This window comes from Maniola hyperantus, chromosome 16, assembly GCF_902806685.2.
Source record: "Maniola hyperantus chromosome 16, iAphHyp1.2, whole genome shotgun sequence".
Lineage (NCBI taxonomy): Eukaryota > Metazoa > Arthropoda > Insecta > Lepidoptera > Nymphalidae > Maniola > Maniola hyperantus.
The window spans coordinates 14431849-14440408 of record NC_048551.1 but is presented as its reverse complement, the minus strand read 5'-3'; the positions used below and the strand labels follow the sequence as shown (position 1 = coordinate 14440408).

The 8560-nt window shown below is 54.6% G+C and overlaps 1 pseudogene; it reads left to right on the top strand.

Annotated features, from left to right (window-relative positions):
• Window positions 1–469: 469 nt before the first annotated feature.
• LOC117989810 (serine/arginine repetitive matrix protein 1-like) lies at window positions 470–3400 on the top strand (annotated as a pseudogene).
• The last annotated feature ends 5160 nt before the right edge of the window (window positions 3401–8560 follow it).

Sequence of the window (8560 nt, the reverse complement as noted above, 5' to 3'; positions counted from 1 at the left end):
GGTGCAACAGTGTTAATGCATACGGAGTTTAGATATATAATTTAAATAGATAGGATAAGTTGTAATAAGTTAAAGCATTCGTTTCAACAGATCTTGTCATAAAGACGTTTAAAATTTCAAAAAGGTTTCTAGGAGTAATTTCTTTATAAAGAATTTAAGTTTTTTCTTTAAGGATGGGCGCTGGGCACATCAAATCAGATTAGATACCTCCAGCGGAAGGTTATTGAATAGTTTTGGTGCCGCAGCTGTAAAATGTCTACTCGAGAATCCAGACGTTCGTCGCGGAACTGAACATCTTAGTTGCCTTTGCCTACGGTGACTGGGAGTTTGCTCGATTGTGAAGTTGTCTATATATTTTGCCATTTATTTAGACAAAACGAAAGTGAATAATTTACACAACCGAAAAAAGCCGAGACTGGTGTTGGTGGTGAGACTGTAGTCACAGAGTAGTTTTCTTTTTAATTTCCAGTCAAGTCCTGAAAACAAGCAAACCACTCGCCTGCCGGACATCCGCGAGGATCCTTCGTGCTCGACCAACGACGTCGCCGCGTGCGCGGGCGACTCGCTCGCGCCGCCCGAGCAGCGCGCGCGCTCGCACTCCTCGCCCGCCGTGCACGCGGCCGCCGCGCTGCGGGCGCCCGGCGCGCCGCGCATCGACATCTCGCGCGCCTCCAGCTCCAGCCACCACGACTCGCGCGACAGCTCGCCCGAGCTGGCGCTGTTCGCGGGCGCGGGCGGCGGCGGCGCGGAGGCGCGCGCGCAGCTCGAGCTCGGCTTCCGCGAGGACGGCGCGCTCGACCTGCGCTCCTCCACCGAGGAGCTGGCCTTCCTCGAGGGCGCGCCGGGCGGGCCCGAGCCGCGCCCGCCGCCGCCCGCGCCGCCCGCGCCGCCCTCGCGCCGCCACAGCCGCAAGGACAGCCAGGGCTCCGAGGCGGCGCTGCTGGGCGTGTCGGGGCGCACGAGCCGGCTGTCCAGCGTGGGCTCGCAGTGCTCGGCGCTGTCGGCCTTCAGCCGCGCGTCGCGCCTGTCGGCCGCGTCGGGCGCGTCGCGCTCGCCCTCGCCGCACAAGATGCTGCTGGAGACGTCCTTCTGCGGCCCCAAGCCCATCGAGACGGACCCGGAGATCTGCGCCGCCGCCGTGGAGCAGCGCCTGCTGCAGCTGGCGACGGGCGCGGCGGTGGACGCGCGCGACCGGCGCGAGGTGCGCACCGAGGCCACGGTGGAGAGCGCGCGGCCGGCCAGCGCGCCGCGCCTCGCCTCCCCGGGCGCGCCGCCGCCCACGCCCGCGCCGCGCCAGCGCCCTCCTGCTCCTCGCTCGACGACGACAAGCGGGCGAAGGAGGCGAGGAACCGCGCCCGGGCGGAGGAGCGCCGCGAGAGGGCGCCCTCGCAGGCCGAGGTGCACAGGCGGGGGAACCGAACGAAAGATATCATTAGAATAAAACTCAACCGGACGACGAGTACGACAACCCCGACGAGGACGAGAGCGAGCGCACGCTGACCGGCGGCGAGGCGGCGCGCAAGCCCGCCTCGCTGGCGCTGGCCGAGCCCGGCGCGCCGCCGCGCGACTGCCGCACGCCCGCCTCGCTGGCGCTGGCCGAGCCCGGCGCGCCGCCGCGCGACTGCCGCACGCCCGCCTCGCTGGCGCTGGCCGAGCCCGGCGCGCCGCCGCGCGACTGCCGCACGCCCGCCTCGCTGGCGCTGGCCGAGCCCGGCGCGCCGCCGCGCGACTGCCGCACGCCCGCCTCGCTGGCGCTGGCCGAGCCCGGCCCGCCGCCGCGCGACTGCCGCACGCCCGCCTCGCTGGCGCTGGCCGAGCCCGGCGCGCCGCCGCGCGACTGCCGCACGCCCTCCCCCTCCGGCGCCGCGGTGTCCCGGAAGTCTTCCTTCTGCTCGCTCTTCAAGTCCCGGGAGACCATCGCCTCGCCGGACTCCCCGTCTGACGCGCTGCGGCGCAAGAAGAGTCTCAACGAGGGCCGCTCGCGCAGCAAGAGTCGCGACCGCTCCGCCACGCCCACGTCGGCGGGCAAGATCAAGGGCTCCGTGCTGGCCCTGTTCAAGACGCGCCCCTCGCCCTCGCCGAGCTCGCGGGACGCGTCGCCGGGGGCGCAGGCGCCGCGCCAGGCCCCGCAGCCGCCGCCCGACCGCCAGCGAGGGGAGAAACTGAAATACTACGACGAAGCCCAGAACGGCATCATCCACATACCGTTGCGCACGCCTCCCGACGAGCCTCTCGACGCGCGCCGCCCCGCCTCGGCGCCGCAGCCGCCCGCCCGCCGCACCGTGCTGCCCGACGGAAGCATCCTCATACCGCTGCACTCTCCCACCGCGGCCAGTGCCCCGGAGCCCGACCCCGACCCCGGGCCCGGCCGCGACCCCGGGCCCCCGAGCGCGGCGGATCGCCCGAGGAGCAAGGAGAGAATCATGTTCTCGACGCACGTGGGCAGCGAGGAGCGCGTGTTCTGCACGCAGTTCAGCATCACGAAAACCCCCAGCGTCACCAGCGAGATATCAGAGTCCATTCCGAGCTTCCCGGAGAGCGAGGAGGCGCGGGGGGCCGACCCGCCGCGAGCCGGCTCCGCCAGCCCCGCGTCGTCCGGCTCGGAGGCGAGCTCGGACGTGGAGCGGCGCGGGCTGGTGGTGCAGGAGTCGTTCGAGGAGCTGCCCTACGTGCCCACCACGCTGCCGCTGGAGCGCTCGCTGGCGCTGCCCATGGTGCCGGTGCGCGAGCGCGGCGGCGTGCGCGTGGCGCCGCTGCAGCGGCCGCGCGCGCGCCGCCCGTCGGCGCCGCTGCCGGCGCTGCCGTCGCCCGGCCCGCCGCCCGCCGCGCCCCCGGGCGCGCGCCTGCACATCCGCCTGCCGGGCCGCGCGGGCGCCGCGCCGCACGCCCGGTCGCGCAGCGGGGGCGACGCCGCGGCGTGCACGGCGGCGCGCGGCAAGGGCGACTGGATCGACTTCGCGGAGGTGCCGGAGCGGCGCAAGCAGGCGAAGCGCATCCAGACGCTGCCGGCCGCGGCGGCGCGCGACGCCGTGCTGTTCGTGCCGCCCGAGCGCTGCCGCTGCGAGTGCCACGCGCACGCCGCGCACGCCGCGCCCGACGCACACGACCACACCGAGGCGGTACGTTGCGTGCACAGTGCACACTGCACACTATAGATATATTCTATGCACTGTAATACTCTTATTGCCCTAATAAATTCATAATTTAATTCTACCTTTATAATTACAGAGCCTGCCGCCGCGGCCGCACTGACGCCGGGCGCCACTCGCGCCACTGCACTGACGCCGGGCGCCACTCGCGCCACTGCACTGCCGCCGGCGCGGCACGCTCGCCATACCTTGCTCCTCTCTAGAGTTCAAACTTTTATGACATATTATTATATTCTCTACTGACTTGTCTTGAGCGAGATGTTATCATTTTTGAGATGTAAATTTACCCGTTAGGTATACTTGTACGTGTTAATAGCGTCGTAACTCCGACTATCGACTATCGACTATCGACTATCGACTGTCGACTATCGACTGTCCACGGTGTCGGTGAGCCTGCACTTTAGCTAATGTGTTGAATGGTAACATTCCGTAACTCGATGATGTATGCGCTGCGCTGTCACAGCTGCGCCCGCGCAGACTCGCCAGCTGGTGAACCACTCGACTAGTTGCCGCTAAAATAGCTGCACCAATAAAACTTGTGTGAAGTCTACCAATCCGCATATGGCCAGCGTGGTAGACTATGGCCAAAACCCTTCTCACTCTGAGAGGAAACCCGTGCTCTGTAGTGAGCCGGTGATGGGTTGATCATGATGATGATGATGAGTGTTTGTGGTTATTGAAGTCGGTTTTTTTTTCACAATTTTCAGTGGCCCCATTGTACTAAAATATGCTATGCCTGGTCAAAACCCTACTGTTTACTTAGCTATTACACCGATCGCGAGCAATTTACTCTTATCCACTGAGGAGTTCCGTTCTCCATCTCCGAAGATATTCATCAGATCTTTACCAAATTAAAATTTGACCATCTCTGAAGTATGTCCTACAAAACAAAAAAGAATCATCAAAATCGGTTCATAAGTGACGGAGTAATCGCGTAACAAACATACAAAAAAAAACAGTTGAATTGAGAACCTCCTTTTTTGAAGTCGGTTAAAAAAAGGGTTTTACTTCACTAGCTCAAAATGATAAATGCCTAAACCAAAATAGTGAGCAAAAGTCAGTTGCTCACTCAATGACAGTGAGAAAAGGTGATTTGAATTTAGAACGCTCTGGATTGGCATTTCTTCAATTCATTATCTCAAGAAACATTCGGGATATAAGTACCTACTTACTCACTTAGTAATTATTGAATTATTGTAGGTATACGTGGTAAACCCCAACATTCCCTCTATTTTATGAAAAATAAAATAAAATAAAAATCTTTTGCAACTGCTCCTGTCTGATCGCGCACGGCGCAGTCTCACTGAGGTACTCTAGTGTTGCAGTTGCAAACATTGTTGGAATTGATCTCGAACACAGCCTGTCTGTAACTTGACGAATCAAGGTCACAGGTCACAGCCACTTGCTACATCCACACTATGTTTGTAGGTACAGTGCGACAAGGCTATCTTGGCGCGTGGGGACAATCGGAACTAACGTTACGGTCGAGTGTCCCCTTTGTTCTTGTTTGAACATTCTAAGTAAGCCTTTGTTCTTACAGCGCCCCCTGTCAATGTCAGTCGAGTGCCAAGAGAGCTTTGTCGCACTGTAGGTATGTATTACTCGCTATAGAACTGGCCGAGATGTGTAGTCTATAGGTACTAGGGGTGCTAACTGCTACGGATATCCGCATCCGCAAGTGCGGAACATTCGACATCATTCTAATTCGCACTACTAGAAAATGGCGCCAACTACAATACTGAGACCTTCAAAAGAAGCGTGAATTGTCTTGTAAGGTTTGCTGCATCATCAACACCTACTGTGTGATCGCCAAGCCAACCAAGTGCTTGCCGGTTATACCTAGCAGGTAGCGTATGTACTTATTGTCATCGCCCCGTCCCGCCCCGCCCACCCTGTCGGTAAGTATAGTACGATTCAAACGTAAATGCGCCCTGACGTTTGCGCACGACGAGGTAGCCGGGAGGGTAACTGCGCACGACGAGGTAGCGGGGAGGGTAACTGCGCACGACGAGGGTAGCGGGGAGGGTAACTGCGCACGACGAGGTAGCGGGGAGGGTAACTGCGCACGTGTCGCAACTTCACGCAGTACTGTAGGTACATTGAGTTCGCTCAGACGTTACAAGTCAAAACGAGACGGATTGTCAGAGCCGAGTCAGAAACTTTCATCTGTGTCGTTTCAAGTTCAATCGTACGTACGTCGTAGTCGGCGACAGGTCCTACCGCAAAGTCGTGGTAAAGTGAAACCACAGTTTAGCGGGCAAAGCCCTCGATGACCACTTTTGGTGGATACAGTACAGCTCGCTCTGTTTGCGCGTCAAGCGCAAGCGACTCAAGTAGGTATAGGTAAGTAGGTAGTACTTCTGAAACTTAAATTGCATAGCAATTATGTAACTTTATACCTATTTTTACATAATTATGAAATTTTATAATATTCAGGTAGAAGTCATTACCTTTTTAGGGTTCCGTACCAAAATGACCCGCTTCTGTAACTACTAAGGCTATCGACTTGGGGATAGTTTTAAATAATGTTTGCTCGGCCATATTGCAAATAATTTTTTTGAAAAAGAGAAAATGTGGACCTCTCCCGTCGAAATTTTGTGGGCCTCCTAGATCATGAAATTATTATTAAATCATTACAAATCAGCAATAAGCCTTTACCTACAAACAAACTATTTCTGCAGTTCCAATTAAAAAGTACCTGTTTTTTGAGTCGGTAGTTTAATTTTGCCAAATAACTGTCTGTTTCTCCACAAGATACGGAACCCCGCGGTGGGCGAATCTTAATCGCACTTGACCGGTTTTTTATTACTTAGATCACTTCGATGTTTTTATTGATACCTAAGACGATTGTGATTGTGAATGAGAAACCCCCTTGTGCCCTTGTTGCTTGTTGCAATCAACTTTGCCTATCATATTATATTATATTTTATGTAAATCTGCGGCGTACCCACAATATGTCTGGCCAACTGTCAACGGCAGGTGTATAGTTGGTGGCCACGTGGCCGCCTGCGCCTGCGCCGGTCTGTGTCGCGTCAACGGCATGTGTATAGTTGGTGGCCACGTGGCCGCCTGCGCCTGCGCCGGTCTGTGTCGCGTCAACGGCATGTGTATAGTTGGTGGCCACGTGGCCGCCTGCGCCTGCGCCGGTCTGTGTCGCGTCAACGGCATGTGTATAGTTGGTGGCCACGTGGCCGCCTGCGCCGGTCCGTGTCGCGTCAACGGCAGGTGTATAGTTGGTGGCCACGTGGCCGCCTGCGCCTGCGCCGGTCTGTGTCGCGTCAACGGCATGTGTATAGTTGGTGGCCACGTGGCCGCCTGCGCCTGCGCCGGTCTGTGTCGCGTCAACGGCATGTGTATAGTTGGTGGCCACGTGGCCGCCTGCGCCGGTCCGTGTCGCGTCAACGGCAGGTGTATAGTTGGTGGCCACGTGGCCGCCTGCGCCTGCGCCGGTCTGTGTCGCGTCAACGGCATGTGTATAGTTGGTGGCCACGTGGCCGCCTGCGCCGGTCCGTGTCGCGTCAACGGCAGGTGTATAGTTGGTGGCCACGTGGCCGCCTGCGCCTGCGCCGGTCTGTGTACCAATGTTGAAGTACTTCTACAGTTTAGGGGAAAGTCTGAAATATAAAGAATATAAATTTTTGCTTTCCATGTAATGCCTTTTATTTGATAAACCCGCCCAGCCTCAGCGCGAACCCGGTGCGGGCGACATGCGGGTGGTGACCCTCTGTGGAAGCCACGCCCGACACTCCTGTCAAACTGATCAGAGACTATTTACAAACTCGTGGCAGACCTCGCACACTCGTCGAACAGCACATCCAGTCCATCCTCATGTTTTTCTCTAAACTAAATTTAAAGTATCTGCATCTTTTTCTTTTCAATGCTGCTAAAAAAGGACGAAATAAATTAACCGCGCGGTGGGGACGGGAAGCGAGGGTGGCGCCACGTCAGAACACGAAAAACGCAAGGCTATCACTCAACAATGAATTTCGCATATATCTTAAGGAAATGTGTGAATTTGCACTAAAATATCATGACAAATCGATTACGTCAGACCCCTTCAGGTCGCCACCTTTTTTGAGACCTACTTTACAGATATTCCTGTTTCTACTACAAAATCATTGAACTCTTCACCAGCCGCCGCTCTCTCACTATTGGAGGATAACGTGCCTGAATGTAATAAAATATTTGAATTCAGTCACGTTAGTTGCTCTGACGTTATCAAAGCTTTTAAATTAATTAATAAGAAAACAAATGATCTGTGGGGCATTTCCGTTAACGTTGTGAAATCATTAATTGATATTGTTGCACCCGAGTTAGCATTAATTGATATTGTTGCACCCGAGTTAGCATTAATTGATATTGTTGCACCCGAGTTAGCATTAATTGATATTGTTGCACCCGAGTTAGCATTAATTAATATTGTTGCACCCGAGTTAGCATTAATATTCAACAATTGTGTTGACTGTGGTGAGTTTCCCGACTTAATGAAACATAGTAAAATAATTCCATTATTTAAATCAGGTAGTACTAGTGACCCCACTAACTTCAGACCGATATCTGTACTACCCACTTTTAGTAAAATCTTTGAAAAATTAATTTTAACTCAACTGTTGAATTTTTTCAATATAAATGACTTATTTCACACCAAACAGTTTGGTTTTACACGGGGTCGCTCAACAACCGATGCTGGTGTTGAGTTAATACTAAATATATTTGAAGCCTGGGAGGAATCACGTGATGCGCTTGGCGTTTTCTGCCTATCTATCCAAGGCTTTCGACTGCGTTGCTCATGAAACATTGGTCGCGAAATGGCACCATTACGGAATTAGGGGTGCAGCATTGGAATTGATGAGTTCTTAGCTAAATAATAGAATACAGAAGGTAGACGTGAATGGAAAGCGATCTCCCGGATCCGTTGTAAAAAATAGGGGTCCCACAAGGTTCAATTTTGGGACCTTTTCTGTTCCTCATTTACATAAATGACCTTCCTTACCTCGCTAAGGACAATTACGGGATAGTCTTGTTTGCTGATTACATCACTTTTATTTAAAATCAATCGATACTTAACAACTTTTGATGAAGTAAACAATTCTCTTACCAAGGTAGTACAGTGGTTCGAAGCTAATAACCTGCTTCTCAACGGGAAAAAGACAAAGTGTGTTAAATTCACACTACCAAATGTTAAGCAAGTGAAAACCACTGTGCAACTTCACAATGAGGAATTGGATTTAGTGGATACCGCTATTTTCCTAAGAATAACGTTTGATGCAAAACTTCAATGGGGCTCTCATATTATAAATAACTTATCGAACAGACTTAGTTCTGCCGCATATGCGGTAAAAAAGATTCGCCCAGATTAAAAAAGTTGACAGACATAGAAACGGCGAGACTAGTATATTTTAGTTACTTTC